Genomic DNA, 9,488 nt, shown 5'->3' with positions numbered 1-9,488 from the left:
TCAAAAGCAAACAGTGGAATCCTGCTCCCCTATAACGTCACACGCCCACCGCTACCCGGCATGGCACCCAGACAGACAAAGACAGCGGGGCGTTTGTGATGAGCTGAATGGAAGTGTGTGAGTGTCTGAGAGCTCCTACTTCGACTGACAGTGACGTCTGTCCGTTCTCTCCACCTCCATCTGTCTCTCCATTTCTCCGGCCCACACGCTAGACCAGGGGTGGGCTAATTCATTTCCCCAAGGGGCCAAATGACCAATCCCACGAAGGTTGCTCAATATTAATGTAATCGCTTTATAAAATACAGTTAATTATCTGGTTTTGAGCTGCTACTGATAAGAATACATGTTATGATAAGACTGTTTAATGTGGAGTAAACCAAATATAGCAGTAAAAAGTAGTAAATACTCCAATCACTATATCACTTTTCCATTTATTTTAAACACAATCGTAAATTACATTTAGCAAGGTTCCTATAGGTGTTTTTGTATTATATTGCTTTTTTCCCCATTTTTGTAAATTTTCAAGGTGTTTTACAATGTTATGATGCGTTTATTTTGAAAAGGTGCCGTCCAGTGTGAAACAGGTGCTTTAATTTTGAAAGGTAGTGACAGGAAATAACTGGTAAAACGGTTAAATGTAATAACAAATGCGTCTTAATTGATATAAAGTTGATATAAAGTATGAAAAAGGCTTCTATAGTGGCTGGCGGACAGGACACAAGGTTTGTTAAAGTTAAAGTAAAGGTTAAAGTAGCTTGCTAAGCTAACTACTTAGCTAACTTCTTGGCTAAGTAGTTAGCTTAGCAAGCTACTTAGCCAAGTAGTTAGCTATGTAATAATACAAACACTTTTTTTCTTCATAAAGTATGAGAAGCAAAATGAAAATAATGATCTGTTGTTATCAAAAACAAGATGTTTAAAGAATATTTAGAATATTCAATCATAAAATAAGTTGATATCAAAAGATAGAGCACAGAAACACACATCAGCATTAAATAACATGGGGAATGAATGCGGGTCATTTTTGACCCATGTTGTGCATCAAAGGGTTAAATAATATATGTAACATTTACTAAGGGTCAAAATCACTTTTTTCAGTGTATATGAAAACATGGGAAAAGCAATAATAAAATGGGAGTCATTCAGTCCCAACATAATCACTCCCAGGCCCAGGGGAATCAGACACAGCTGTGTTATCATAGGTGTCTCTCCCCGGCCTGTCAAACACTCACACTCTGACACACACACATGCACAATGGGTAATTAGTGCCAGTTAGCCCACTCATTTATCGCTATTACGCCAAAACGACTTCCTCCGCTGCCTGTTTGAATGCACGTCAGTCTGGAAACGTCATTTAGAGATGTGGGCTTGACAGACTCGACACAATTAACCAATTAAAGCAAATTTATCAATCAGGTGCATTTCACTTACCGCTACCAGCTTTAATTTGTTCACAAATAAGAGCTGAGAAGCCCTGACAAACATAAATACAGCATTTATTTCAGACACCTGCAACGTTGACAGCTCGTTTTCGTCTGCACACAGTTTAACTCTATGGAGTCTTGGACTATTTTGTCCATTTTTGAATCCTTTTCATGTTTTTTTGTGTCTTTTTTGGTCATTTCGTGTCTGTTGTTGTGTCTTCTTTTAGTTATTTTGTGTCTTTTTTTGTCATTTTGTGTCTTTTTTGGTCATTTTGTGTCTGTTGTTGTGTCTTTTTTGTCATTTTGTCTCAATTTTTTGTCATTTTGTGTCTTCTGTGTCTTTTTTGGTCATTTTTATGTCTTTTTTCTAGTCATTTTGTCTCTTTTTTTAGTAATTTTGTGTCTTTTTTTGTCATTTTGTGTCTTTTTGTGTCTGTTGTTGTGTCTTTTTTGTCATTTTGTCTCAATTTTTTGTTATTTTGTGTCTTCTGTGTCTTTTTTGGTCATTTTGTCTCTTTTTTCTAGTCATTTTGTCTCTTTTTTTAGTAATTTTGTGTCTTTTTGTGTCTTTTTTGGTCATTTTTATGTCTTTTTTCTAGTCATTTTGTCTCTTTTTTTTTTGTCATTTTGTGTCTTTTTTGGTCATTTTTGTGTCTTATTTCGACATCATGAAGAAGTTGTGCTCCGGCCCTTTCGTGGACTCCAGAGGGTTAATAGAAAGCATGTGACATATACGGCGAAGACTGTGAGAATATTTGAAAGCAGATTAGATGTACACAACATACGACATGAGAGCAGATCTCTGCACTGCAAACACCTGAACAGAAACACAAGATTTATTCTCTGTAGTTTGTTTGGCATGAACACTTTGAGACAGACAGAGAGTCAGTGTGACAGCTGCATTAAGTCACTGGAGAAGTTGGCTATCAAATATCAGGTTTCAGGGTTTCAGAGCAGAGAATACTGCTCATTTTTTCACTATTTTTGATATATGATATACTATATTGAGTCCTTCCGGAGCACAGCGGGGGGGAGATGTGACAAAATGGCCATTTTTTTTTCATTTTCTGTTTGTCTTATTTCCCATCTTCCTATGTTAAAGGAGACATGGAAAATAAAAATGAGAAAAGACAATCAATTCATATTAAAAATACAACATGAAATCAAACTTGTTTTTTCCTTTTTTAATGTTTTGATTTACAAACGGATATGGATTGAACGGAAGATACACGGATTGTGTTTAATAACACATTTTTCTGTGGTGTGGAAAACTCAGATCACACATATATTTTTGCTTTACCCAGACTTTAAAGACAACCTTCTTGTTGTTTTAACACCTTTTTTTCACCCAGCGAAACAGAGAAACCATTTATCGCTCCTCTCTGCTTTAGCGTTCTTTTGATTACTGGACAAAAGATGAAAAAAATGGAGCCCCACTATAGTACAAAAACTCTTCTGCTTTATAGTTTTACTAGTGCTTAGAACATCCACATGGTGCCCTTTAATTAGTAAGATAAAGAGGTACTGATAAATGGTAGATTTTGGCAGTTAACTGTCAGTTTGCTGCAGATTCATAATTACTGTACAGATGTGAGAGGTTTCAATCTTCTTATCTAACTATTGCTCTCACTGTTTTTACAGTTGCAAATAGAAACATGCAGATACAGAGGCGTCAACGATGTCCTCAAAGACTATTGGGACCCCACACTGCAAAAAAGCCAACTTGTATTTTTTGGCCTAAAACAGTGATTTAAGTTGGTAAAACTTGTAAATATGAATTATTGACATTTAGGGCAATAATGTAAGTTAGCACAACAAAGGAAGCCAGTTGTCTGCTCGAAAACAAGTTTGTGAGTTGTTGTTACTTATATCTTTAAGTTGGGGTTCACAACAAGGGACAATAGTTCTGATAACTCTTATTTCTTTGTTATGAAATTCGGTCATTAGCGAAAGCTAGCAGCTAACTGATGCTAACGGCTAACTGATGCTAGCGGCTAACTGATGCTAGCGGCGCTGCTTGTTACAGCTACAAGAGTAGCCATTAGCGTATCAATGCTAACTCAAAATTGTGGTCGCAACATTAGCTGACATTTCATAGTGGCGTTACAATCGTGCCAATTCAGCACATTGCAGAAGTTGTCCAACTTAAAATTTTATCGAAGTTTGTTGCCTTGAAATTTTGAGTTCACCCAACTTTTCTTTTTTTGCAGTGCAGAAAAGTGAGCATGTTAGACCAAATATATGCAAAAGCCCAAGTAAAGTTGAAGACGTGTGATAAGTCTGCACAGTAACCGTTGCGTGCAGAGAACAGGGAGACGACCAGGGTTGTGCAGAACCACTGAGGAATCTGTGACCGAGGATTTTAATGGTTGTTGACCTGGATTCAAAAAGAAAAAGACACAAAAAGAGAGAAACAGAGATCTCTGGACATTCATTATTAAAGCAGTCTGCTAAAATGCATGACGACACCTGATATAAAGACCGAGGGAGCAGGAGAGGCGCTGAAGAAGAGAAAGAGACAATGAGAGGAGGAGAATGATGAATGATAGATTGATTGTAATTCAATTATTGTAAATATTGCTTTCTTTTATTGTTATTAGTTTTTCTTTTCTTTTAACCCTTTATCAGGCAAAGAACTATATTTGGTAACTTCAGGTAATATTTCAAGAAAAAAGTTGCAAATTCACTAGATTAAAGTGGCAAATCTACAAGAAAAAAAAGTGAAAAGAAAAAAGTGGAAAATAATACGAAAATAATATTTTGAGACAAAAGTTTACAAGATTAAAGTGGCAAATCTACGAGAAAAAAATGCGTAGATTTAGATAGATTAGAAAGTGGTGAATCTGGGAGAAAAAAGTTGCTTTTCCCCCACTTTTTTCTTGTAAATCTGCGAATTTTTTCGTGCAGATATGCCACTTTAAATCTCTTAAATCTGCAACTTTTTTTCTTGTAGATTTGCCACTTTAATCTAGTAAATTTGCAACTTTTTTCTCAAAATATTACCTGAAGTTACCAAATATAGTTCTTTGCCTGATAAAGGGTTAAAAGGAATGATAGAATTATAATAATTTATTGTAAATATTGCTTTCCTTACTGTTATCTTTTTTTTTCTGACGCTTGTTTTGGCAATATGTACAGTGTTACGTCATGCCAATAAAGCCAATTGAATTGAATTGAATTGAATTGAGAAACAAGATAGTGGGTCACCTCAGGTAACCGGGGATGACCGAACCCTGGACATTATGTGCTGTCTGTTAGTATTATTAGTAGTGTTGGTATTGGTTTTGGTTGTAGTTGTAATATTATTGTTGTGTACTTTAATTTCTATTACTGAAGATTCCTTATTCATCATAACAAGAGATGTTAACAATGATCGAACAATATGAGTCATTCTCACACTTTCTTGACATCGAGTCATGACTGTTTGCTCTTTAATGCTGTGAATTTCAAGGTTATATATGAACTTTATTACAGGCTCTAGACCCAATAGCAAGACATACAACATACAAAAAACAACAGTTACATAAACACATACAAACATACTCTTATTCATGAGAGTTTTAAAAGGCACCCATACCAATGTTTCCACAGATATGATTGATATCTGACCGAACTGCACCTGGGACTTATGAGCATCATTATAATACAGTTTTGTGACTCATCAAGTCATAAATTTAAACATCAGGTTCCTCCAGAGAGCCTGTAAAGTGCTTAGCCCTGAGTCACAAAAGAGCTTACTAGCACTGCTACTCCTGGGCTTTTTCACTAGTATCCTCAGACAGTCATTGTATGCTACCTGAAGTTTTTGCAGGGTCTCCTTTTTGTTTGCTCTTTAATGTTGTGCATTTCAAGGTTATAATAGTTTTGGATTTTTCATTAGTTTTAGTTTCAATTTCGTTGTGAATTTTTGTTTTCAAATTCAGATAGACACACTCAGCGGCGGAGACATAGAAACACTGGATTATGTATGAAAAAAGTTGACAAAGACGAAAACGAAGGACATTTTTTACTTAGTTTAAGTTAGTTTTGTAACCACATAATACAGTTTCAGTTAGTTATCGTTTTGTTTTTTTTAAAACTCTCGCTTTTATTTTTATTTCAGTTAAAGAAAATGTTTTTTCAGTTCTAGTTTTCGTTATTTCGTTAGTTTTCGTTAACTATAATACATTAATACAACAGTTGCCCGTGTGTCACGTGGAAGTGATAACTTGATTATTTCTCTGCTGGACAGCAGACAACATGGTTGCCAGTGTCAATAACAGCTCCCTGGTAGTGGAGAAAAGGAGGTATAGTCTTGAGAACATGTGTTCATATTTTAATGCATATCAGCAGAGTTTCTACAGCTGCTTGTAATCTCTTTGACACAGGTGAAGGATCAAAGTGTTCCTCAAGGATACTTTATTTCAGGGAGTAGCAGGTATAAAACCCTGATGCCTTTCAGGGTGGCCTGTCTCGTCACCATCTCAGCTGCACAAAGACATGCAGAGCGGTTTTGGGAGGAAGTTGTCTTGAGAATTCCACAAAACCCACAGGGAACTAAAGAAGTGCACATCAACTTCCCAGAGAGGTTGTTCATCAAGCCTGCATACCTAATTCAAACATACAAATATATCTGGGCCTTCAGGCCGGACCACCTGACCTTCAGCACCATAGTAATGGTCTGCCTGATGGAGCCAAAACACACAGCCTGAGCAGTCCCGTGGGCCAGTCTGTGCTTTCTCAAACATACACACACACATATGTGCACAGGGTTATACAAACACACACATACAAGCACACTAATGCATGTATATACACACATACACAACACACACAGTCTCGTATGTGATAAGAGCCATAGCCCTTAACCTTCTGAGATAGAGGCAGGACTTTGAGTGCAGACAGGATTCCAACCGTTCACTCAGTCACTCGTGTGTGTTTGCATGTGAAACACAGAGTGCATGTGAGTTTATGTGCATGCACCACCGTCAGTTTCGGCTGAGAGTTTTTTTTTTCTATTCCTCTCTGACAAACCAGTCTGACTGCACTCAAACACACACACACACACACACACACACACACACACACACACATGCAAGTGTGCTAAAGTCGAGAAGTGATTTGGGTGGATTTCTCACGGCCAGAGTGCCCCGAGCTACACTGAGTAAATACAGATTAATGATTGGCTGAGAGGGCGGAAGTGCATTCCACAGAGTTAGCCACTGATGGCAGCCACCTCAAACTCAAATAATGTGAATACACACACATTCTGCATGCTGCCAGATCACTATCTCTTCTACGAAATTAGTACCAAATTAGAAGATGGAAATGAATCACTCCCATTGTAACTCCTACTGATTTAGGCGAATATAAAGGTCACCTGCACACATACAGTAAAACACAAAGGGCACGTTAAATTACTAGAATAGTAAGATTAGACAGAAACACTGATAGCAAATCAGACACTGCATACCAGCATTAATCTCATAAATTCTGCACTCTGAGTGGTTACAGGCATGTATGGTTTCCTGGTTGTCAGGAGCACCCCTGGCCTTCACCTGCAAAATATCACAGGGGCAAATAACAAAGAGACACAAAATGACTACAGAAAGACCCAAAATAACTACAATGAGACATACAACAACTAGAAATAGACACAAAACAACTACAAAGAGACCCAAAACAACTACTAATACACACAAAATTACTACAAAGCGACACAAGCAACTCTAAAGAGACCTAAAGAGACAAAAATACTACTACAAAGAGACACAAAATGAAAAAAAGGGCATAAGACAACCAAAAAGTGGCACCCAATGACCACAAATAGACACAAAATAACTCTAAAGGGACAAAAACAACCACCAAGAGAAAAAAAATGGACACTAAACCATAACAAAGAGACACAAAACAACTACAAAGAGAGACAAAATGGAAAAAAAGGGCATAAGACAACCTAAAAGTGGCACCCAATGACCACAAATAGACACACAACAACTTCAAAGAGACACAAAATAACTCTAAAGGGACAAAAACAACCACAAAGAGAAAAAAAATGGACACTAAACCATAACAAAGAGACACAAAACAACTACAAAGACATGCAAAACAACAAAGAAAAGAGACAAAAGCATCAAAAATTTTCGTACGAACGTAAGTTTGCATGTCTGTGCTCAGAGTTTTAGGAAGCTAAACACTAAACCATAACAAAGAGACACAAAACAACTACAAAGAGACCCAAAACAACTACTAATACACACAAAATTACTACAAAGCGACACAAACTATTCTAAAGAGACAAAAATACTACTACAAAGAGACACAAAATGGAAAAAAAGGGCACAAGACAACCAAAAAGTGGCACCCAATGACCACAAATAGACACACAACAACTTCAAAGAGACACAAAATAACTCTAAAGGGACAAAAACAACCACCAAGAGAAAAAAATGGACACTAAACCATAACAAAGACATGCAAAATTACAAAGAAAAGAGAAAAAAGCATCAAAAATTTTCGTACGAACGTAAGTTTGCATGTCTGTGCCCAGAGTTTTAGGAAGCTAAAGTGATCAATTGAGCAAAGCCATTTATTAATTAACAGTAATTTAATGTAAGAAAATAAATTAGCGGGCGGCCCGGGTTCGAATCCGACTCGGAGCCCTTTCCTGCATGTCTTCCCCTCTGTCTCCCCCTTTCACTCTGTTTCTCACTATCAATAAAGCCTTGAAAATGGCCAAAAAATATCTTTAAAAAAATAAATAAATAAATAAATAAATAAATTGTGCTTCATATTGCGGAGATATACGTCTACCTACATGCGTCACAGCATGGTGTAAAGCCCACAGATGGACTGTACGAGACAGACCAGATGAGCTGGATGCCTCTCAGAGCTCCTCTGCTCCTGGTTTCCATCAGCGTGCAGACTGCACATTGCAACAGCTACTGACTTTGTGTGTGTGTGTGTACACAGTATGTGTGTCTGCAAGCCTGCACGTAAATCCTTAGGCAGGCACATTCCCAGGGACTGCTTGTATATCACTTGTCAGAAGTTTAGGATTTCACGCTAAAAGAATTGATCGCATTTCAGCAGCCAAGTGATAACTCGGCCAAGTCATAACTTAATCTAATGATTAACTGAGGATCCACTGATCGCTGGTTGAGATTCACAAAGCGCACACAGGAAGGAGAACTTGAAATAAAATCGAAGCTGTATATCATCGAGGGGAAGTTCTTATCTGACACCTCTGTCTTATAGCTTTGAAACCACATTCTACTGGCTCACATTTATTTCAGTACTGCACTTCAGGACTCTGTCAGACACTGGCGGAAGACGTATTAACACCCTAAAAGTACCTATATATCATGTAAAAATAGGCAAAGAAAATTACAATTTTGGTTTTTTTTTTATTCTATTTCTTTTATTTATTTGCCATTTGTGAATAGACCACAGTCCAAACACATAGTATTTTTTGTGCAGGGCTCTCTCGTGGTCAACAAAGAAACTTAAATAAGGAGAATAACTATAAAAAATGAAAATATAAAAAAATGGAATAAGGCAGTCTAATAATAAGAAACATATAAACCTATAAGATATGGATGCACTGTACAGAAAGTTTGGTATGTGCAGACTCAGAGTAATAAATATATATTAATAAATAAATAAATACACTGGTTGTGGCAGAGGGAGATAATACAGTTTTTCTCAATTGCTAAAACACTAATTCCTGTTGTGTGAATCAGTTGCTCAGTTGTCTAAACTCATTCCCAGAATTGAACATCCTTTTGACAAAACCATAAACTATCTATATCTAGTATACATTATTTGCAGATCTCAGTCTCAGCTATGTTTCAATGCAGAGTAAACGCTGAATCCACTGAGTTGCGCAATCTATTTTCATTTTATTATTATATTTTTATTTATTTTTTTATGTATTTTTTTTACTTTTGAGATGCAAAATGCATGTGCTATACTTTAATGTGACCAATAAACTCCATGAGCTACATGCCTTGAACACTGTGTTTTCAATTTTTTTGGTGACGTGTATAATGACTGCTCAGCAGTTTTTCTATTTTGACCAATTA

The sequence above is a fragment of the Centropristis striata genome, chromosome 9 (assembly GCF_030273125.1).
Source record: "Centropristis striata isolate RG_2023a ecotype Rhode Island chromosome 9, C.striata_1.0, whole genome shotgun sequence".
NCBI lineage: Eukaryota > Metazoa > Chordata > Actinopteri > Perciformes > Serranidae > Centropristis > Centropristis striata.
The sequence above is the reverse complement of the archived record's forward strand: the minus strand, read 5'-3'. Positions refer to the sequence as shown.